Here is a 24,765-nt window from a genome sequence, read left to right as displayed (position 1 = left end):
CTCTTTTCATCAATGTATCACCAGTTTCCACATAAATATGAAGCAGCACAACTGTTTTCAACATTGATAATAATAAGAAATGTTTCTTGAGTAGCAAATCAGCATATTAGAATGATTTCTAAAGGATCATGTGATCGTGTGAAGACTGGAGTAATAATGCTGAAAATTCATCTTTACCATCACAGAAATAAATTACATTTTTAAAATATATTTAAATAGAAAAGTTATTTTAAAATTGAAATACTATTTCACATATTACAGTTTTTACTTTATTTTTGATCGAACAAATGAAGCCTTGCTAAGACTTCTTTAAAAAAAAAAAAGAAAAGGAAAAGGTGACCGACCCCAAACCTTTGAACAGTGGTGTAGCGGCATATCCTGGAATGTAGTTTCTGTGTTTTTCACCTGCTTTGACACAGATGTAGGATTGCAAAATGTACTCCTCGTCAAGAAACTTCTCTTTGTTCTCTGCATCTTTCTGCTAAAACTCCAACTCTCTGAAAGGGAGGAGGCAAGGACACCTCAGACACTCAAAGCACAAACTCCACACAAGACGGCTGACAGGAACACCGACATCAGTCAATCAAGAGTGCACTGTGACAGCCGCAGTATAGAGCAGAAAAATCGATATCCCATTGACTGGGCCACTGCAGCCTAATCAAGGTGCCCAGACCTTTATGAAATCTTGAAGGAGAACAGATAGGCTGTCCTGATTGGGACTCTGCAGCCTTTTTTTTTTATCTCCTTTGCTAACCTTTTTTTAACACGTCTTCATGGGCTGTACCGCACCTGTTCTGGAGACTTTGCAGGAAGGCTATGTCACCTTGGTTCACTACCTTGTGCTTTCTTCTGACATTGAGAAGAACAAGTGCAAATTATGGACTCTACAGCCTGATACTGCCATGACAGAGCCAGGAACATATTGTCCAGTGAAGGCACTATTCCTTGGCAGCGAACCTCGGCATTAAAAGGTCACCCCCGAAGCCCCTCGCCTCTTGTCTCATTAAGGGTACAAATGAGAAATTCAGAATTCAGTGCGTGTTAGATAGGCATCAACATGAAATATGATCGCCAATATACTGGAAATCTAATATCATGATGTGACAGGGCTGCACAATAATGGTTAAACTGATAATCACGATCATTTCACTCAAAATTTATACTCATGATTATTAAGGTCTGTTTACAACAAGAGCGGTAACTACAAAGATAATAAAACAATAACTATATTAGCATCCACACCAATGAATAATATTGTTATGTTTATTAGTTTTGTCGTCTTTCCTTTTAAATGTTTGAACTCTGTAAAAGCAAGATGGATTCTAATTGGGTGTCAAAGTTTTTATCATTCATCAGCTGGAAAAAAATCTTTCGGGAAAAGATTGCAACAATATAATTTCTCGGTGCTGTTATCGTTATACTTTTATTTTGAGGAATTACTTTTTACCTTTAATTGGGATTATTGCACTTTCACGTAGGCAGGAGAACATCAGCTCATATACATGGTTTAATTTACCTCATCTATTTTCCTGATTTATTACTGTATATTTAGCCTATCATATAAATAAAAATAACACTCCCTACATTATAAACACTGGTAAAACAAGAAGCTTCTATTAAAAGGTAAAACCTGTGGAATTCCTAATAGTAACTTAAAAAATCCCAAATTATGTTAATGCTTTTCTATTAAAACAACAACAAAATGATTTTGCATTGTGGCACGGAGGGTTCTTAAGTGCATCTGTTCAGCAACCACAATCACAAACATTACTGTCAAGATCCATGTTTGTATTTATTACAGTTCATCACCGAGAAAGTTTGATTGCAGATTTAGTCACAGCAAACATGTGAAGGAACAAAGACTGGCTATGTCATGCTCTCATTTAAGCAGAATATTTCGATTGAGATTGCTGAAGGTTTGCAGATTATCCGTGCTTTTTTCTCAGTTCAGAGAGTGTGTGCACATGGCTGCCAGATTGGGTAGATTAAGTAATACACTGGGCAGAAAATGTGTCCTTTTAAAAGAAAATCTCTGATTGGGGGATTTAAGATCTTGACATCTGGCAACCCCAAGCATGAAAGCTTGTGGAGGCTCATTACCAATGCAAGATAATGCAAATTTCAAATGGGAAAAAAACCAACAACTTTTTTTTGATAAATAACCAGTGGGCAAATATCGCAGATGGAGAAGCTTAATTAATCATCAGGACCAATAATCGTGATCACGATTAATATACTATTTATAGTGCAACCCTAATATGACTTTTTGAGCAATACTATATGATCAGTATGGAAAACCACCTTGAACAATGGTGATTTTTTCAACACATTTAGACTGGTAGGGAACTCTGGGGACTTTCACGCATCAGTCTTGTACTTGTTTGCAAGGCTTTCAATATTTTCACATCTGCAAGGTCATTAGAGCTATAAAAATCTGATACCCTTCCAGCACTGTTCCACATCTTGTCACTTAGTTTCTGACAACTTGTTTTGCAGTTTATGTGCCAAGTACAGGTAGATGTGTGTGAGGCATTTAAGTGCCTTTCAAAAGCTTACTTACGTATGGGTTGTGAATAACACGATACAGTGGGGCAGCACCAGCTAAGAAAAACTGAAGTGTAAATCTGGTTCAGCTAGAGCAAATACTCACAGGAAAAGTAAGCCTTAATTGTGTAGCCTTAAGTGTCTAATGCGTAACCCATCAATAATTTAACCGACATGAAGAGTTGAACAAAATGCTAATACCCATCAAAGAGACTGAGAGGGAGCCTTTGGAGTCGATGGCACTGTAATAGAGGCGGGATGGCAACACTCTTTTCTTTACTAATGGAAGATTCCCATTAGGACAAATCAATGCTCGGCTTTGTTAACCCAGACCCAGAACTTAGCTAGCACAATGAAGCCACAAGAGATCCAAAAATCTGCAATATATATAAGAGCAATTCCCACCAACATTGGTTTCTTAGCCCTTATCCTCAACTGCAAAACTATTTTCATCTACTTTGGTGCGTACGTGAATTTAAGGCATTGATTGTTCTCAAGGATCAGAGGAAAAGATGACGCATGCATTGGCACACTGCATAAAGAAGCACATTATACAAAGAACAAAAGCGTTTTTTGGTGGGGTTTTTTTCCTGGTTGTAGGGTGCCAAAGAAACTGTCATATATGCAAAAAACAAATTTTCATACTGTATTTTTGTCTTGTTTTCCAATGAATGAGATTTGTTTTCAAAGAAAATATATAGTATTAACTTAAGCTTATTTTTCCTAACTTATTGGAAAATATTTTTTTCCTGGTTTTAAGCATAAGCTTTTGGTTTATGATTTGGTTAGAAATTAGGAAAAAATAAAATTACCAATGGCGTAAGAAAAATAAACTTAAAGCAATATTCTCTGAAAACAAGTCTTACTATTGTATGCAGTTTTTTAGTTCATCCTGTTTAACGATGTTTTTACAGGAAAAGGCAACAAAAATACTGAATAAGAAAATGTTTTTTGCAGTTTACTCTAGATCATCCCAAAAACCCTAATGATTCTTTTGCAGGGCGCTGCCATGTTTACTAATGATGAATTCCTTAACATTTCCCATGACATTTCAATATCAGGCTCTTCCATACATGTTGCCGGAGTTGGAGAATCCCATCTGGTCAGATTGTGATGGGAAACATAAGCCTTGTATGAGCAAAGAGCAGAAAGTATGTTTTTCTTGGTGCGGCAGGGTCTGGTGCTCTTGGGAGGCAAACATCAGGAGGCACTGAGCGTCGACAGAGCGCAAATGAGGAGCGGAGAGAGAGAAAGTGTGCACAGCCTTCCTGCTCTGGATCCACGGGCACCCATGCCTGTAAGCAAACGCAAACACAACCATTAAGAAAAACTATTTAACCTCCCAAAGGAGAGAAAGAGAGCATTATGGTTTAAATTCTCAGACAGCTCATTCCTAAATCAAAGAGAAATTGCCTAATGATGTAGATAGTGGAGCGGACCTGATATGGAATGTCCAAGAACAAAATACGGTCTGAAACCGTAAAAAAAAAAATTGTAAGCATCAGGAAGTCAAACTAAATATAAATTAAATACATTCTAATTCTATATATATTTCTATATTAAATATACTAAAACTACATATAAGAGGTCAAACTAAATATTTAAATAAATTATGTTTATAAAATGTATTATAACAACATATGATAAATATTATATATATGAAGTCAAACATAATTTGTAATTATATACAAGTGTTTATTACTAAAATTTATTGTAAGTATATACAAATATATATATATATATATATATATATATATATTTCATCATATGTTGTTAAAATATGCAATGGTTCGGTTGAATGGCTCAGCTTGACAAATTAAATGAAACATTTGATGTATTCATGTTATAGATTATCTAACATCACAAAAAAAAAAAAACTTTTGCATCTAATGTTCATTACACCAATTTGTACCCTATTCATGGAAAAAAAAATATTATTGAGGAAAGAATCCTCTGAAAGAATTGGGGTGAATCTGAAAGCAACTCTCTGTAAGAAGGGAAGTCAAGCACATTTTGACTGCCACCCATTTGAGGGAGTTAAGGAATTGGGGGTGATTCTCACTAATTTATATGCAGCTCTGGCTGCGCAGTGACAGAGATAGATAGTGGAGGAGCGTGCATTTCTTAAAAGGTCGGATTCTACGACGCACTAAAAGACTGAAGCGAACTGAGCAAAATATTTAGGCATCCAAACTGACTGAATCCCCATTAAGAGCTCATCAATGCCGGCGATAGACAAAATAAAAGACGGCAACAGGAAATTACAGACTTACTGAGTTGGTGGATGTGGATGGGCTCGCTTCCTTCCCCCAAGCCCCCTTCACTGAGGGTCTTGATCTGAATGACGTAGTTGTCATTCAGATTGAGGGTCAACTCAACCGAGGTTTTGTTGGTGATGATGGAGTACATGTCGTTATTCCGGTGTCTTCTGTACAGCACCTGCAGATGATGGGACCCAAATCAATCAAGAGCTTCATTCAGAATAATTAAAACTAGGGCTGACAATATTTTTTTTCCAAAATAAAATTAATTACAATGCAAGTCCATTAATTAAATTGATTGCAATTAGTAGCATTTTTGCTGAAAAAAACGCCCCCAAATGAAGATAATTCTAAGACATTATTGTGGCATTACAATAGATATACCGGATTTATAAAAGTGCTCATTATTAAAAAAATAATAATAATTAAATTAATTACACTGAATTAATGCATCAAATTGACAGCTCTAATAAAAACTGAAGCTGATTTTTAAAATGGTCTGGATAAAATGCAAGTGCTTTCCCATGCAGCAATGATGCTAGAATGTTGTGGGTAGAGCGGTGTCAGAAGGTTGCTAGGGTGTTCTGAGTGGTTTCCAGGGTATTGTGGACCCTAGATATGGCCAACGTTCCTCTGTTTATAGTAAATAATAGCATACCTCCTCTCAAAAAGCCACATGATTTGAGGCATCATTCATGTCTGTAGTAGTTTAATATTTAGAGATCGACTAAGTATAAGCAACAGTGATGTAGCACCACTAATGATATATATATATATATATATATATATATATAGTTAAACACAGGTCATGCGCCCTGTTATTCTAGATCATGTTTACTGATGCTAATGTCTAGTGCTTTTCCCCTGAGCTTCATGACTGTTTTCCCTTGTGGGGAAATTAGCACTGTGAGAGCTGTTAATTACATGCATGTGTAATTAACAGAGGTGGAACGAGACATGAAATAGCATATGCTGTGCTCTTATCTATAAAAACACACAAATGAATGGTTTTCGGCCATGTAACTGCCATATCTTTGTAGCTAAATTACTGCACCCTGACAACCCTTATTATGTATATCAATGGTATCAGATGCAAATATGCAGTGTAGTTCCTGCCGTCATTGTTCGGCTCACAATGTAGGAATGGAAACGCCTGACTGCTAAAGGGAAAACAATGGATTACCTCCAGTGAAACTCTTATAAAATATATGAAAGCATTTTCTGGGTGCAGAGAGATAATATCACTCACTATGTATCCCGTGACCTCCGATTCAGTTTCGAGAGCGATGACGGGATCCCACTGCAGCACTAGCTGAGAGCCAATCAGATTCCACTCTACGTTCTGAGGGGGTTGTCCAGGCGCTGAGGTTTGTTGTGTATGAAAGAAATGGGCAGAAAAAGAAAGAAAGGGTTCACAGTGTGCGATCAATTGTGTGACTGCATTCGATAACACCAAAATGTTTGACTAGCAGATTAGTAACGTCAGTAGGGGCACAAATCTGTTGCTAAATCAGAGCCGTTTCTTTCACAGATGGACTTGGAAACTGTGATTCATACCAATTAGATAGGATTGGTTTCCACAGTTTTATATTGTCTGAGATGTCTTTTTTCTTTTATTTATTGACTGGTTTTAATTTAGCTTCTAAGTTTAGAGAGAGCTGTTCAGCCCTTTGGGTCAATTTCTGCTGCTTTTAAATGCTTTATAAATAAACTTGACTTGACTACTATCAAAATAGATGGTTGAAAACTCTTTCAGTTGGAAAAAACACCCTCAAGTCATGCCACAGCAGGTTCACAGCAAGTGTTCACAGCAAAAGTTCTAAATCTTTCACAGACATAACTCAAAAAACAAAGCAAGAATGTACAATTCTGCTAGTTTATGTACTACTAGGTGCCTCAAGCAAAAATCTTTTTGAAAACTTGGAAAGATTTGATGTTGCCTAAAAAAAGAAAAAAACTCTTGAGGCAGAAATAGATTCCCATAACATTCACCAGGGTAAAAAATAAATGTGAAGATAAAAAAAGAGATACGGACATCTATAAAACGTTGTTCTTATACCCATGGAACATTTTGCTAACGTACTACGGATGAGTAAATTACATCTTGCAGCTATAATGCTCACATCAAATAAATGTGTCAGCAACATATGATCGTGGAATGTTCTTGTAATGGCCAGAGTACTTACGTGGCTTTTTGGTGGTAACATTGACAGGTACAGACTGGGGGCCAGTTCCTGCAGTATTGAAGGCACACACCGCTAGATAATACTGAGTGTTCCCCTGCAGGCCACTGACATTGACTGCTGTGTAGTTTCCAGTGATCCGCACTTTACCCACCGTATCCGGCTTGGTGTCATCTTCCCAGTACACCACCTGTTCGCCAGGACACACAACAAGGGCATTTTATATATCTTTGAAATTAGTTGTAAACAGCTTTCTGCCAGAACAATTACCCAAATATGCAGATTTTTCTCATAAGAAGTGCTACTATGAAAAAAAAAAAGTTTTTGGCATGGCCACTTAAATGGTTGCTAACATAAATGTGTTAATTGGGAAAGTGTTATCCGCACTTTACCCACCGTATCCGGCTTGGTGTCATCTTCCCAGTACACCACCTGTTCGCCAGGACACACAACAAGGGCATTTTATATATCTTTGAAATTAGTTGTAAACAGCTTTCTGCCAGAACAATTACCTAACTATGCAGATTTTTCTCATAAGAAGTGCTACTATGAAAAAAAAAAGTTTTTGGCATGGCCACTTAACTCAAATGGTTGCTAACATAAATGTGTTAATTGGGAAAGTGTTAAATCTCAGGAAAATATACAAAGTAAATGCCAAGTATTTTTATCTGCTGCCAAAGAAGGTGAGATATGATTTGCACAGAATTTATTACATTCTATTAAAAGTCATTAGTACTCATTACACTTGGCTAGAGATTTCTAATGAGTCAATCAATAACAAAGTGATCAGTTCAGATATCTGATACACATATTTGACTTCACCTTCATTATGCACTTCATTTAGCTGATCATTTGTGTCCTTTCTGCAAATTACAAGCTTGAGAACATATTTCTGGCTGCTGGAAATATGATACTCTTCTGAAATGTAGATTCTCTTGAGGATATGAAATTTCAATTAACTTTTAGCCGTGTGCTAGCCTAGGTGAGACACAATTAGGTAGCGGAAATGAAATAATTATTAACCCTGGGTCATATGTAATATCAATATTGAGGCATTTAGTATAGGAAGATTTAAGCCAATTTCAAAATTAGAGAGTAATGAGATCTGCCTACGGGAGGTATATTTCTAAATTATTTATTTTTTCTACCTTTTGCTTTCTACATTCTGCTTTCTATCTTTTGCAGAATAGTACATTGCGTCATTCAGTCTTGAATTGAGAATTTAGTTTTTCATTCCAATTCAGTTATTAAATTTGAACTCAGACTGCAAACAGGAAGCAAAATATCATTTCAAAACTGAATGTAAGGAAAAAAATGAACAAATTCAAAGGAAGTCATATGTATTTTGACTTTTGTATAGGTATTTTTTAACTGATATTGAGATTTTTTTTTAATGCCACCTATAGATTTTTTATTTTTTTACAATACTGTTTAAAAGTTTGGAGTTGGTAAGATTTTTGCTTTTGAAAGAAGTCTCCTACACTTTTAGTTTTTCATTCCAATTCAGTTATTAAATTTGAACTCAGACTGCAAACAGGAAGCAAAATATCATTTCAAAACTGAATGTAAGGAAAAAAATGAACAAATTCAAAGGAAGTCATATGTATTTTGACTTTTGTATAGGTACTTTTTAACTGATATTGAGATTTTTTTTTAATGCCACCTATAGATTTTTTTATTTTTTTACAATACTGTTTAAAAGTTTGGAGTTGGTAAGATTTTTACTTTTGAAAGAAGTCTCCTACACTCACCAAGGTTGCATTTATTTGATCAAAAATGGAGTAAAACTAATATTGTGAAATAACAGTTAGGTTTATTTTAAAATATTTTCAAACGTAATTTACTTCTGTGATTGCAATGCTTGATTGCAATTTTTAGCAGTCATTACTCCAGTCTTCAGTGTCACATAATTCTTCAGAAATCATTCTAATGCTGTTTTGGTGCATTTCTTCTTATTAACAATGTTGAAAACAGTTGTGCTGCTTAATATTTTTGTGTAAACCTTGACACATTTTTTAAATGTAAAGTTCAAAAGAACAATATTTATTTGAAATAGAAATCGTTTTGTAATAATGTAAAAGCCTTTAATGTGTCCTTGCTAAATAAAAGTATTAATTTCATTCAAAAATAAAAATTAATCTTACTGACCTCAAACCTTTGAATGGTAGTATATATATATATATTATCATGTTAAATAAACTTTTGTGGATCAGGGAAGAACAACACTTAATTTCCCAGAATGCATTACCTGTGTTGAATTACTTTAAATTGCAATTCAAACTATGCAAAGTAATGCAAAGCAAATTCCTCCTGTTATTCCTAATTTAATTCCAATTCAGCTTCCTGTAGGTGTGACCAATTCAATGCAAATTCCAAGTCATGAATTGAAAAGAAGCCGATCTGTGACACTGACCATGTGTATTCCATGTGAAGAAGTCAGATGTTCTCGCCTCCACTGAACCACAAGATGTCCTAATTATTATGCTGACAATATAATTTATATTTAAAGAGTAGCATTAAATTAGAAAAATGCAAAACAGATGCATCTGCATTAGCAGTCTCAGACTTTTGGACCTTACGCTTTGTTTTTTTGCAAGAGGAAATGCAGTGATAGTTTAAAAAGGAATTTTCCATTTCAAATGCTGCAGGTGCTTCAAAGGACTGTGAGCACAAATAAATGGTATATACGCATACAGCGCAGTTCCTTGATCCATGCTGCTTTGATTTGTTCTTTCAGTCCTCGCTAACCAAAGACGAGACAAAAATAAAACCTGAAAAGTTTTCCCCTCGTCTAGAATCCAGTGACATGATGGTTCTATTCTTTCCAGACAATATGGCCGCTACCATGGCAACGTGGCAGTTTTGTGCCGCAGGGCAGGGGTGACAGAGATGGAGAGAGTGGCTTGTGAAAAAGCAAGACTCTCTTTGCATTCTTGAAAGGCCAGTGGAGAGCTTTCATCTAGCTTCTAAGAGCCGCAGACATTTAACAAAGCTGCAGCACTGTCTAAACACTGGCATTCTCCATGTTTGAGGTGGCATGGGAGAGGTGAGAAGCACTTTTAATCATCGCTCGAGATTCGGATCGCATCATTACAGGGAAAACATGACATTTAATATGGCGAACGGGAAGACAATGTGAATCAAACCTCATATCCGAGAACTCGTTCAGGGGTCGACGCAGTCGGCTCCCAGGTAACTTCGATGTCAGCCGCTGACAGACTTTTTGCTGACACTCTCTCTGGCGCTACGCTCGGCACTGCGGAGAAATGGAGAGATGTTGAGGCTCTTATTCAAAAAGCTTTACACAGCCATCGAAGTAAAATTGGATTAAGTCAGTGAATGAAGCCCTGGTCTCACCTGAAATAGGCCCTACTTCATTTTAATGGTTACTCTGACTGACAGAGAAGGAGACAATCTGCTGGGAAAATTCAATTAACACTCTAGCACATGAATAGGCCTGTAAGTGTCTAGCAGGATTTGTTGTAACCTATAGCCACAATAACTAATATAAGGTTGTCGTTCGCAGCTTGAACGAGGGAGGAGGGGCGTAAGCTGTCTCAATCAACTTATTCCATCATACTCATTCAAGGTCACACCTGTATGTGCGAAGGGAAGGAACCAAGAGTGTTTGAGAACGTGAAGGGACTACTGCGGAGTCTGACTGTGTTTGTGTGCTCCTAATATTTTAGCTCCACAGGCCCACACGATGTATCGCTGACTGGCCTATATTAGTATTTCCGGATGATTAGGCCAAAATTGAAAGCAGATGACATCAAGGCTCAGACTATTAGGCTTATATGTAGGATTAGTGATATGAACTAATTGTACTATTTTGCTATTATTTTCTATAGCAAATATGGGCTATTTTTGCTATTGCTGAAAATGTCAGTGAATGATGAAAAAAACATCAAAAGCAAAAAAACAACAACAAAAAACCCCAAAATCATAGACACAGACTTGCATACAGTACTATTCAAAAGTTTATTTATTTTATTTTTTTTAAGAAATTAGCAAGGATGCATTAAATTGATCATAAGTGACAGTAAAGAATTTCACATCGTTACAAAAAATTATATTTAAAATAAATGGTGATCTTTGGAACTTTCATCGTTTAAAAAAAATACTAAGCAGCACATTGTTTTCAACACTGATAATAAGAAATGTTTCTTAAGCACCAAATCAGCATATTAGAATGATTTCTGAAGGATCATGTGATACTCAACACTGGAGTAATGATGCTGAAAATTTGCCATAACAGGAATAAATTACATTTTAAATTATATTCATATAGAAAACAGTTATTTTAAATTGTAACATTATATCACAGTATTACTATTTTTGCTGTATTTTTGATCAAATAAATGCAGCCTTGGTGTGCATAAGAGACCTATTTAAAAAAAAAAAAACTTTTGAATGTATGTCAGCCATATCTAGATACCAGAATATCATATAATTGGGTTATATGATATACTTTGCTTTTTTCACTTTATTAAAACAACAACAAAAACAAAACAAGTTCAAACATTGTGCCTAATAATAAACGTTCATTCATGGTAAAATCATTGTAATGCACTACCATTCGTAGCTTACTGCTTTTTGTAAATATTTCATATTATCTGTAAAAGAGTCACGCAATATAATAATTATAATATTTTTAATTATTTTATATATTCCAATAATTATAATATTGGTTTCACATTGTTACATTATTCTACAAATATCTAAAAATATGGTTAAGAATGAAGCCTTTCTGTGTGCATGAGTTGTACACAAATGCAGCTCTACCTTCCTCTGCGGAGAACACTGTTGCAATGCTGCTGAAAGGTCCTTCTCCACGGTTGTTGAACGCTCCCACTTTGACATTGAATGGTGAGAACGGTGGGATGGTGTCATTGCGGAAAACGTAGCGGGTGACGCTGGGTGACGAGATCACGGCACGGGTCCAAGTGACCAAGCCCACTGACCGAAAAGCGATGATATAACCGAAGCCCTCTGCATTCTGCAACTCCTCTGGAACAGGCTTAGAGTGGAACACAAAACTATAGTGATATTAAAACAAATTGAGGTCAACACACCAACTGACCCACATGACAACAGGGCTTTATTAGCACTTAGTTTAAAGACTACTTTCTTTCACAAGTTGTTTTAATTGTTATGCATGCAGTTTTCATGAATTCATATCAGTATAGAGACAAAGATGGAACGTTTAAAGGACTTAAAGGGATAGTTCACTCTAAAATGAAAATTCTGTCATTAATTACTCACCCTCATGTCGTTCCAAACCCGTAAGACCTTCGTTCATCTTTGGAACACAAATTAAGATATTTTAACCACTGAAGTCACATGGACTATATTTACCAATGTCCTTACTAAGTTTCTGGGCAATACAACATTTCAGTTGTGTTGCTGTCTATGCAGGGTCATAAAGCTCTTGGATTTCGTCAAAAATATCTTAATTTGCGTTCCAAAGATGAACGAAGGTCTTACGGGTTTGGAACGCCATGAGGGTGAGTAAATAATGATAGAATTTTCATTTTTGGGTGAACTATCCCTTTAAGTTACCGGAAAAAAAGCTAAATGGTGACAAATATGAGGGTAAAAATAAACAAACTTTCCTCTCATACATACAAGACTACCGTTCAAAAAGTTTGGGGTCTGTTAAGATTTTTTTAGGTTTTTGAAAGAAGTCTTTTATGCTCACCAAGGCTGCATTTATATGATCAAAACACAATAAAAACAGTAATATTGTAAAATATTATTACAACTTAAAATAACTGTTTTCTACATGATCATTACATGATCCTTCTAGATGTTAAATAAATAATAATAGCTGATCTGATGCTCAAGAAACATTTCTTATTATTATCAATGCTGAAAACAGTTTGAATACTTAATATTTTTGTGGGAAATATGTTTTTTTGAGGATTATTTAAAACTTTTGAACAATCGTGTATGTATTAATTTGAGAACAGCTTTTTTGCTGTTTGTATCACTCTGATTTGGCTGAAACTGCTATTGCGCCACTCTGCTCACTATTGGAATAGGATAGTTACAGAATAGTAGGCAAAAATGGCTCTCCAACATGCGATAGTAGGTTACCTAAAATACACTAAATCACTGCTACAGTTCATAAAAGGCTTTGAAAATTTAAATTAAAGCATTTCTGCAGCATTTCATACGAATGTTAGATTTTTCCCTTGCTAAACCCTTATTTCCTCTATGACGTATTGGAACAGAATGAAGCCCATTTGCGGGTGAAATAAACTTCAAAGAAACTCTCTGGCCCTGAGTTAACTTCCATTTGGAGGAGAAGTAGTAAAGCCTGGAGTCCGGAGGCCAGGAGGGAGGGGTCTTGGTACGGGCAACTATCATAAAATGGCTACATTTCATTCTACACAATTAAGCACCGGCATTTAGCCCAGGCTGGCCGAGGGAGCAGTAAAATCTACAAATGACTTACCTCCCATGTTATCACTAATTCCGATTTGGTACCTCCTCCGCCTCCGACATCAGTGGGAGCCGTGTCAGGCACTGCAGGCAAAAACCCAAAGACGAGATTAAAACGCCGGCAGAGCTCTGATTGGGATTTTGTCATTGCATGTTTGAGCATCAAAAGTGTATTTCAATTTTCATCACATAAAGACTCTAAACTATCTCTCTCACAGAGGTTCTACCTTCTTTAGAAAATCCCTCAGAGATTTGTGAATAAGAGATTGTGTTTTCGGAATAGGCTTGAGTGTTGCATGTGGAATAAAAATGATGGCTGTGACATATGAAGGGAGAATTGAGGATGTATGGTCTGCTCCAGTGCTTTCAATTTCAGTGCCTGTCTGAAATATGGCAAAGAGATTCAGTGAAAGCCTCACACTAGCATACTCACTAGCATCTTCTGTTCTGATTTTGGTAGAAGGTGGACTGGGCTCTCCCATCCCGACACTGTTACTGGCCAGCACTCTGAACTCATATTCCACCCAAGCGTTCAAACCCACCACGGTTGCAGTCAGAGTGTTCCCATTGATCGCCTCAGGAACTGAGGATAAGAAGAATAGTAAAATACAATAGCAACTAATAAAATAGTTAAAGCAGTAAAAGTTTAAGCACTAAAATGACAACAAAAAAAAAATAAAATAAAATAAAGCTAAATAAAATGAAAAACTATTAAAATGACAAAACAAAAAATATTGAACTAAAATTACAATGAAAAAATAAAAATAATACAGTAGATGATTCAAAATAAAACTGACATAGATAGATAGATAGATAGATAGATAGATGATAGATAGATATAAAAACCTACAGTAAGTCTAAACATAAATATTATAAATAAATCATAAAATTATGAATACAATATGTTATATAGTAATTAAAATTGCATAAACAAAATAAATAAACAAAAAATAAAAATAGCAAAAAAGTAAATGTAAAATTTGGTTTCCACATTTTTATTTTTTTTGGTTTCCAAACAGCCCAACTATTCGCTTTTTAACTATTTTTAAAATTTAAAAATAAAACAATGAACAATAAAATATAATACTAATAAACTAAATACAATTAAAAACAAATAAAATGACAAACGCACATAAAATTGAAGAAACTATCAAATTAAAATTACAAATAAAAAAAAAGGAAAAGCTATTTCAAAATATTAATAAACACTATAATAGTATATAAATAAGACTAGATAGATAGATAGATATATAGATAGATGGATACAGTAGATATATATATATATATATATATATATATATATATAGTAATTAAAATTAAATTAAACTAATTTAATAGAAATGTCAATAACAAAATAAATTATAAAAATGTATAATAAAATATAAGACTAATACACTATTTATTAATAAAATAATAAAATATTTAGCTTTTTAATTAAGAATGTAAAAAAAAAAATGAGTTTAATCTATTAAGTTGGCAGTGCCTCCCATGCACTACCAACTGAATCAAAGGCAACTTATACACACACACCCAGTGGCATATGCCTGTGATGGGTGATGATGTACCTGTGTCGACAGCTTGCCAGCCGACAGTAAAAGGAGTCCTGGCCTGGATGACATATCCAGTAATGGGACTTCCATTGTCCTGGCCTGGGCTCCAGGACAGCTGGGCCGTGCTGTCTGTGACCTCCTCCACCACAACCAAGTCTGGGGGGCTGGGGGGACCTGACTCGATCACACAGCCCATATGGAATTGAATTAATTAGGAGTGTTTGATTATACTCCGCACCTGCTCAAACATTAAATCTGGTCCATGCATTGTGCATATTGATGACTTGGAAACTGTCTCACACTGATAAGAGGACAACTATTTGTTTAGGAGTGTGTGTTCTAAGGTGTTAGACATGGCGAGTGGTTTGTGCTTGTGCATGCTTGCATGAGTTTTAGCAAGGGCAACAAGGTGTGTGTATGTGTGTACGCTTGTATATGCGCAACTAAATGATTTACATTTCTGCTCCAAATAACTCTCTGCCATTTAAATATTTTCTCTCCATTTGCACTGCATTCTGGGGGCCATCATGCTGCTTAGCCGATGTTTAAATGAGCCAATTAAAGACATCCTCTATGATAAACAGCTCCTCTCCAAACACCTGGAACAGAAACGTGATGCGTAATGGCCATGAATACCAATGTGGCTCACAAAAACAGCAGCGAAAACGAGGCCCCATAAACCATCCCAAGTGACACATTTAGCACTCTGTGCACTCTTGCTACATTAGCAGTGCCCTTTCATTGAAATACACACCTCGCAAGACGCTCTTCACTGTGGAAGAGGGTTGTAAATACATATAACAATTGGCGCAGAAGGCAAATATTGTGCATGTGGACATATAAACCGAAAGAAAATGTGGTCCTACCTTTAACAACCAATATTGCATCAGCAGACAAGCTCTCGACATCTGTATCGATGAGGCAAATGTATTTCCCACCATGATTAAGCTGGATGTTTCTAATCATAAGATCACCGGAAAAGCTCTGTAAGAAAAGTGAAAATTTCTTTCTTAATTATTAATAATAATTTCTGTTGTTACAGCAAAAGACCCCAAATCCACTCTTTATTGATAAACAGTAGTTTCTGAAAGCGTGATGCATTATCATTCATAACATATTTCATGAATCAAAACATAACCTCAAGGCATGCTCTGTATTTTTGGCTTGTGCCATGAAATTCTGGCACTATTTCAAAAAAAAAAAAATGAGAGAACAGGTACTACAAACCAAACAGAATTCAGAGGCTGATTCAGATTTTTTTCTGTTCACATTTAAAAGGCCATGCAAATATATTTTTGCATCTTCTGTGTAATACTTAGTGCAATTTAATTACTTAAATTAATTTAACCACACTGAAGGATTGGAGTTGGAAAATTGGAGTTAGAATGACGTCAAACAAACAAACAATAAAAAATTTTTTTTTTAAAAACTTCACACTGAAGTTATACTGCCAAAAAAATGTTTATTCTCACATATAAAAGTCCGATTTACAAATCAGAACTGTAAATGTCATATTCAGTGATTTTATTTTATTTATTTTATTTAATTTTTTTTTACTGTTTACTCCAGGGTTATTATGGTTAACTACAACTAAAATAAAAACCATATATATTTGTTACTTGAAACTAACTACACTAAAATTAAACTATAACTATAGACTATACTACTAACTAATTAAAATAACATAAAACATAAAAAAAACTTTTTATTTCAGCTAGTTGCCGAGGCACCATTTCTCATTTTTATTTAGTTTAACTTGATGTAATAAATTAACTAAAACTGAAATAAAAATGAATAACAACTATATAAACATACAAATCCAACTAAAAATGTCAAAATCACACAACAAAATCATGAAAACTTTAAAATTAAAATGAGAACAGAAAATATAAAAATAAAGACTGATTCAGAACATTAATAAAAAACTAAAATAGTATCTCATTGATACTTAAATAACACTGGTTTACACAGCCATCCAAAAAAATAGTACTTGAGTAACAAAGGGCCTGTTTTCAACAGCAATCTGTGTCTGGTATACCATTTTATGATGTAATTAATTATCACCAAAATAAAGCTGAGGCAGGCGTGCTGATGTTCCCTGTCATGCTAGCTATAGATTTCTGCAAACTCAGACACTCATCCCTCCCTTTAAAATGGCTGCTGTGCTCTGAGATATGTGTGGACCTAAATAAACAGTCTCAGTGACTAGCCTCCGGGATTCACTCAGATCCAGCTCTCTCAGCCACACAGGAGCTCAGTAAAACACACACACACACACACACACACACACACACACACTGTGGTTAATTGGCAAGACGATACTAATTATTCCACAAGTACATAAGCCAGGACCAGGTAAATGTGCAAAGAATATGCAGAGTGAGAGTTAATATTGTTCCAGATAAGCATACAGCACATTAAAATCATAAAGAATCTGCATTTCTGGCACAGATGTCAAAATATGATATTTTCATAATTTAAATGAAGACACAGCTAATTATAACACCGCACAGTGTGTAAAAAAGCAAATTAAATGGACTGAATCAGAAAACCCTTAAGGTTCTGTGGTTCTGATTAACTGACATTGACCATCTCATTTTCTCTGAACACTTTCTAAAAATAAACCATTATAAATAATAAAATAAAATAACATTTATTTATACTACTTTTACTATTTTCAAATAAAAAAGAAAAGAAAATAGGTTTGCTGACACAATTTATCCCTGTGCTTCTCCCTGTCTTTTAAAAAAAGAATGTCCAGAATTTCATACAAGCTGAATCCTGCATATAGCATTGATGTCTCTAGTGCTCTACTAGTCCCAAACCACGGAGCACTACTCTACTGTAATAGTACATGTAAGTATGTAAGTATGTAAGCATTCCAAGCTCTTAAAAAAGGCCAACACTTATGTTTGACTGTGGTTTCCTCTCAATCAATATCAAAAAGAGAGCCCATTCAATGGATAGATTCCAAAATTTCACGATTGGATGAGAAGACCGAAGAGCGGGTGATGTTTAATTATGGTAATGCACCCATCAGAGGCTGCTGAGATGGAAGGCGTAATCTTTGGGTGCAGAGAAAGTGTGAATCCGTGAAAAACATATCTCATTATAACCTACATCTGCATATGTCAATGTCATTTGTAATAGGCCTTGAGAGAAGCCCCATGTATGAACTTTACATAGCCGCCACCACATGACAATGAAAGGCAAGGCCTGGCTGTGGGTTGGAGGGGACTGAATCAAAATCATGAAAATGGGCTGAAGGGGTTAAAAAACATTATTACTATTCATATAATAATAAATAATATTAAAGGGATAGTTCACCCAAAAATTTAAATTCTATCATTAATTACTCACTCTCATGTCATTTCTAACCCGTAAGATCTTCGGAACACGAATTAAGATATTTTTGATGGAATCTGAGAGCTGTCTGACCCTTCATAGACAGCAACGCAACTGAAATGTTCCCAAGTCCAGAAACGTAGCAAGGAGATCGGTAAAATAATCCATGTGACATCAGGGGTTCATCCGCAATTATACGAAGCTACGAGAATACTTTTTGTGCGCAAAAGATTAAAAAAAAAGACTTTATTCAACAATTCGTCTCCTCCGCATCACCCTGTAGCGCCATTTTGGAGAGTATCAGCTGGACGTAAAGAGCGTATGCTGTTCTGTGTTAGCTGCGTCATGCCGGATCTGTTTCCTACGTTGTTGTGATTTGATCTGAACGAAAATAGCGTATCCGTGTGACGCAGCTGACACAGAACAGCATACGCTGTTTATGTCCAGCAGATATTCTCCAAAATGGCACCAGGGTGATGCGGAGAAGACGAATTGTTGAATAAAGTCTTTTTTTTTTCTTTTGCGCACAAAAAGTATTCTCGTAGCTTCGTATAATTATGGTTGAACCCCTGATGTCACATGGATTATTTTACCTATCTCCTTGCTACGTTTCTGGACTTGGGAACATTTCAGTTGCATTGCTGTCTATGAAGGGTCAGACAGCTCTCAGATTCCATCAAAAATATCTTAATTTGTGTTCCGAAGATGAACGAAGGTCTTACGGGTTTGAAACGACATGAGGGTGAGTAATTAATGACAGAATTTTCATTTTTGGGTAAACTAACCCTTTAATATGAATGTTTTTATTTGTATAGTAGTTTTATAATATATTTAACTTTTTAAATACATTATAGAAACTAAGTATATAATAACACATTTTCAGCTGAATTAAATTCAAGAAGCTATGAACTGCCTAGTAAGTGAACCATCTGGTCCTGTGCTTTTCAAAAAGAACCTTAGCCTGTGCTCAGGTTTCAAATCCTTAAAAGAAAATTATCAAAAGATGTTTATTATTCTGTTCAAACCCCTAGCCAACCAAGGGAAAATCTAAACCAAAACAGCTAAATGGAATGTGACACAACACAAAGCGTTTCTCAAGGCTAGATTTCAATTCATTTGAGTCCTGCGGCAATAAGGAATTGTCTCCCCAGAGATGTAAAATGTCCTGTGAAACTGGAAGGGTAAAATGGGAACAATACTCTTAATTGATCTGGCCTGTTTCCCTGGTTCACTCTGTGGAGAGCAGCTGTTTGGTATACATGTTGAATCATTCACATTCAGTGTAGGTCAATGATGGAATGACCCAGAACAAGATGGCAAAATTTATCCCAAGAATCCACTTTCAAACTACAGACATAATGGCAGGCAAGTCTCTTTGAGAGAGAGCATTCAAAGTCCCAATAGCTTGTTCCTGTCCAGCACAATGATTAGATTAAAACCCTGTTACAGTACTTCAAGTGCTTGTGTTTGAGATCTATTCAATAAGATGGACTTTAATACATGCTGGATTCTTTGGTTTGATTCAAATATGAACACAAATAATTAAAACTAATTCATCAGAAACTCCTACTCAAATAAAATAAAACACTCAAACTCATCTTTATATTTGTTAAAAAACTACAACCTGCATTTTATTGTACAGATTTCTTGTAATTTGTGACCATATTCTACAGTTCTTCTTCAGTTTTTTTATGAAAACAATTCTGTTATATTTCTTATTGTCATTTAGTCATTCATTTCAGACCTTTATAATTAAACAGGCTGCTTTTTTGCAGTCATGTTTTCATAAATGATTTGTGAAGGTTAGCTTAACTACACAGTACATAAATATTTTTCAAAACAGCAAGGAAAATCCTGTTTTCCAAGATATGTTTCCAATAATTTTTTCTTGCCCGGAGGTGATGGTGTGGGATGAGGGTGCTGAGGTTGCAGTATAGCCCTAAAACCACAATACTCACCCCTCCCACTCGCTCGAAGTGGTCGGCATCTTGATGGAAATCAATGGGCTGACCGTTGAAGGCCCAGAAGAAGGCCACGTCCAAGGCTGGATCGGCAGTCACCTGGCAGGGCAGCACGATGCTCTCACCCACCGTGATCTCTGTGCTGCTGGGGCCCTGCCTGATCCTCATGGGCTCTGTTAGTTACAGTGTCAACATAGTCTGTCAGTTTAGCTCTAGGACACAAACTGAGGCGAGAGAACATCTTCTGTAGCCAGGCAAATAACAAATCTTTTTTTCTTCTTTTTTTTTTTTTTAAATCTAGTGAGCTGCCTCTGGAGGAAACATTTTAAGGCATGATCCTGACACATGGCTGCACAATTATTGTTATTTATAATAATTATAATTCTAAGATTCTATGCAAATAATAAACTAAAAAAAAGATATTTATAATACAAGGATTGATAGGATGAGCCACATTTTTACAATGAAAAATCAAAAGGATATTTAAAAAGACTAACAAGAAACTGAGGACATGAGGGGAAAAAACTATAAATGTAAAATTTGTAAAAAAAAAAAAAAAATGCTTAGGGGAACAGAAAAATGTGTAATAAATTGCCTAATTAGAAATTAAAAAAAATACTGACACCAACATTTTTAAAAAATTAGAAATTAAAATGTTTTTGTGATAAAACCATATTGGACAATTTTAATTCGAAAATAACTAACAATGTTTTACTTACATTGCTGTTGTCCTTATGAGCAGTAGGCTGTGGGTTACCGATTTTACCACAGCCTATGGTGGTTTATTGCTGTAATAAATAATCGTAATTTCTAGGTACTATATTTAGATTTTTGGCTGCTGTCTTTCCATATGGGGACTATTAATTTGAGAACATAACATGGATTTTAATAAGAGCCAAATGAATTGGCAGCATGTCTTCTGTAAGCAGAATACAGTTGACTGAAGACACTTTGTGAGGGAAAGGTCATTTTAATTAAATTACATTAAGGGGGTCAACTGCTGGTGCATGACAAAAACATAATGAGAGAAAAAGAAAAGAAAGAAAAACCCTATAAAAGACGTATGGGCTCACACAGAGGCCTCAATGGTATATAGCTAATGAGTTTCTTCTGATTTGTCATGAAAATACTGCTGATTAAACCCGTAACCTATATAATGAAGAAAAAAAGTGAGGAATAACATTCATCCTATAACTTAATGAGGAGATAACAATCCACACGGATAATGGCCACAGCAATTACGGATGACCTTAACAATGAGTAATTAGTGAAACATGGACTGGGGCGTGTGGAAGATTGAAGCAAGAGGGCACATGAACTACACAGAACACTAGAGAAAAGAATGTTATAACTCCACAATATAAAAGGCTCTCTTAAAGTGACAGTTCACCCAAAAAAGAAAATGGTCATTTACTCAATTTCATGTCGTTCCAAATCCTTTTTCTATTGTGAATCACAAAAGGAGAAATGAATGTTATCAAAATAAACAAGGAAAGGCTACAAAAGCATCATCAGGGTTTGACAATAAGAACATGGACTGGGCATGTACTTATTTTACATTTGATTATTCAATTTCTGTACCTGAATACTTACCCGAAAAACTTAAAGCTCTTTTTTTTATTTCATTTATGTCTTTGTTCTATTAGGCTAGTCGTTTTTGCTGTGGTATCGAAAGTGGAATCGAGAATTGTGAAATGTCACTGATATCTAAAACTTTGGTGGCTTACTAATTAGAATATAATGTTACATTGGTCAATACAATGAAAACAAGAATTATTGTTTTATTCTATTTTTTTAATTAATGAACACATTTTTTTGTGGCGGAATCAGTGAACATTTTGGCTGAGTAAGTAAAAAATGTAAACCACTGGTCCATCCGGGTCGGTAGAAAAAAATGCTTAGCATTGAACCCTGATTATAAAAGTTTATTAAGGCCGTCATGAGTTGGGAATCAAACGTATCTTGTTGCTAGTGCAATGCTCTACTGGAACTCTACAGGAACGATTCATTTAAGTATCAATTTGTGAATGAATGTTTTTTTTTTTATCAATAAATCAATTTATGCAGTTCACAAAACCAAATGATTAATTCACAAATCGTACTGACCTCTTAAGTTCAACTCAATGCCCATTTACCTATTCCGAGTTCGTAGCTCGTTGGAGGGAAAGAATGGTAGTGAGCAAAGACATGCAGACTTGAAATACAACACAATTCACATGGACTACTTGAATGTGGCTGTTTTGTGTCCTTTTCTGAAGTTTTAAAGGTCCAGTCAGCATTCACTGTAATGGCATGAAAAATTAAGAACAGTACATTCTTCATATTTTCTCATTTTGTGTTCCACAGAGGAAAGAAAGTCAAATGAGTTTGAGACAGAAAGTCAAATTAGTCAACTGACAGAATTAACATTTTTGGATGAACTATTCCTTAAAAAGGAGTTTTAAAAAAAGATGTCTTAAAACTTTTAGACATGGGGACTTGGTAACAAAAGCCATTTGTCTTGAAATACCAGCACCATTGTGTAGGACTTCTCAGTGTGCTTGATTATATAAAACAAATCTTACGCTTTGTGATTTTTTTTACTTGAAAGGCTGACAGCAGTACAGAAACTTAGAAGAATGGAGTTGTCAGTTGGCTAATACATTTCTTGAAACAGCTGAAGCAATGCATCATGATATGTGCCAGATGTGGCATTTCATTCAAAGCTAATCATAGGTAAACCATCAAGAATACAGTATAAGAGTCAACAGAGTGGACCGAACTCTGTATTGTAAATAAAGCTGCTATTCAAATAAAACTACTTTAAGACCTAAAGCTAAATGTATGATTATCAAAATAATCCCACACTATTTTAAGGATTTTTTTTTTACAACAAAGAAATTTCATTATGTATTTGTTTGGATAATAAAAAAAGTTTCTTTTGTCAGGCTTTTTTGCTATTTTTTTATGGTAATAGAGAATAGAAAGGGACAGTAAATAACGGGGCGAGAGAAAGAGTGGAGAAACTGAATCTGGAAAATGTTGCTAGTCAAATTCGATCCTCAACCTGCACTGAACCACTAACGTTGATCTAGAATGGAAAACACAATGACTTACCTGTGATGATCAGTCTTCCTGTTGTGCTAGCTGTGCCAAACTGGTTTTTAGCGATACACGTGTAACTACCTCCATCTCGCTTAGTTACGTTGGCAATCTTAAGAGTCCCATTGGGGAAGAGAGAAATCCTAAAGGTAATGGATAATTTCTTAGCATCACAAAGAATCACATGGCTTCATTGAGATTAAATATAAAGTCTATGGCTAAATACCTTTCACTTCTTTGCAGTATCTCAGTCCCTCTTTTCCACAGGCTAATGGCTCTGGGCGAAGCATGTGGCCGAGAGGCTGTAAGATACAGACAGATTTGGTCCTCAGACTCACACTTAAAGCCTCAATAGAATCTGTGATGAACAGCAATTGACGTTCAAACAGCCTCTGGCAAAAAAAAAAGGAAGAAAGCCTTTTAGAAAAGTCTAAAGGACTTAACAAATAGAGCTGTCTGCTTCCACTGGCTTCTTCCAGGCCATTTGTCTTGAGCTAAAACGTACATTTACTGTGCCGTGTCTTCAATAGACGCCATTTATTTGAAACTGGCCTCGTATGCACAATACTGACCAATGTGTTGTGATTAAAATGAATGAATTTCAACATGCACAGACATAATTTCACAATCAATGTTGGGGAAATATGAGTGTTACAATGGAGCGGATGGTTTCAGTGCTGCCTTGTAATTTGAGCCTGGGCTGTGACTACACAATACAGTTTTAGCATTCAAATGAAGGATGGAGAGCAGGCAGTGAAAACACAGAGGTCGTACCAAGCACCATCAGTTCGGTGCTAGAATAAATGATGCCGTGCTTGTTCTCCGCCACGCACTGATACATCCCGCAATCTGAGAGGTTTAGCGAGGAGATGGAGAGAGCACCGTTTTCTATTTGCACTCGGCCCTGTAGACATAAAAACAAAACATTCAAAGTAAAATTGTTGCTATGCGGTTGCTAGGGCATTGCTGGACTGCTTGATTACATGCTTGCTTACTGGCCTGAGTCAAAAGAGACCAGCGGCAAGTTTCTATGATATTCTGGTCGCTTGATATGGATTGGGTCCTTCCTTCAATTAAACTCAATTAAATTCAACTAAAACTACTTGAAATAAAATAAACATTTATTAAAATAAAATAAAATATATAAAATATGAAACTTATTGTAACTAGTTGCCAAGGATACGTCTTATTTTTAAGTTGATGTATTAAAATTACTATAACTAAAATAAAACTGCATAACAATTACAAACATATAAAAAACCCCGAAAAAGACAAAAACACACAACAAAATTGCTAAAACTTTAACAAAAATTCAAATAAAAAAGGAAAATAAATTAATTAAAATATTAATAAAAACTGTCATAGTATCTCACTGATACTAAATAATAATAAA

At 35.3% G+C, this 24,765-nt stretch overlaps 1 pseudogene; it reads right to left on the bottom strand.

Moving 5' to 3' along the window:
- Positions 1–2,113: 2,113 nt before the first annotated feature.
- Positions 2,114–24,765, bottom strand: part of LOC107680710 (contactin-3-like) — a 63,332-nt pseudogene continuing 40,680 nt past the window's right edge.

Source organism: Sinocyclocheilus anshuiensis, unplaced genomic scaffold (assembly GCF_001515605.1).
Source record: "Sinocyclocheilus anshuiensis isolate Anshui unplaced genomic scaffold, SAMN03320099.WGS_v1.1 scaffold396, whole genome shotgun sequence".
NCBI classification, from domain to species: Eukaryota; Metazoa; Chordata; class Actinopteri; order Cypriniformes; family Cyprinidae; genus Sinocyclocheilus; species Sinocyclocheilus anshuiensis.
This window is presented reverse-complemented; position numbering and strand designations above follow the sequence as displayed.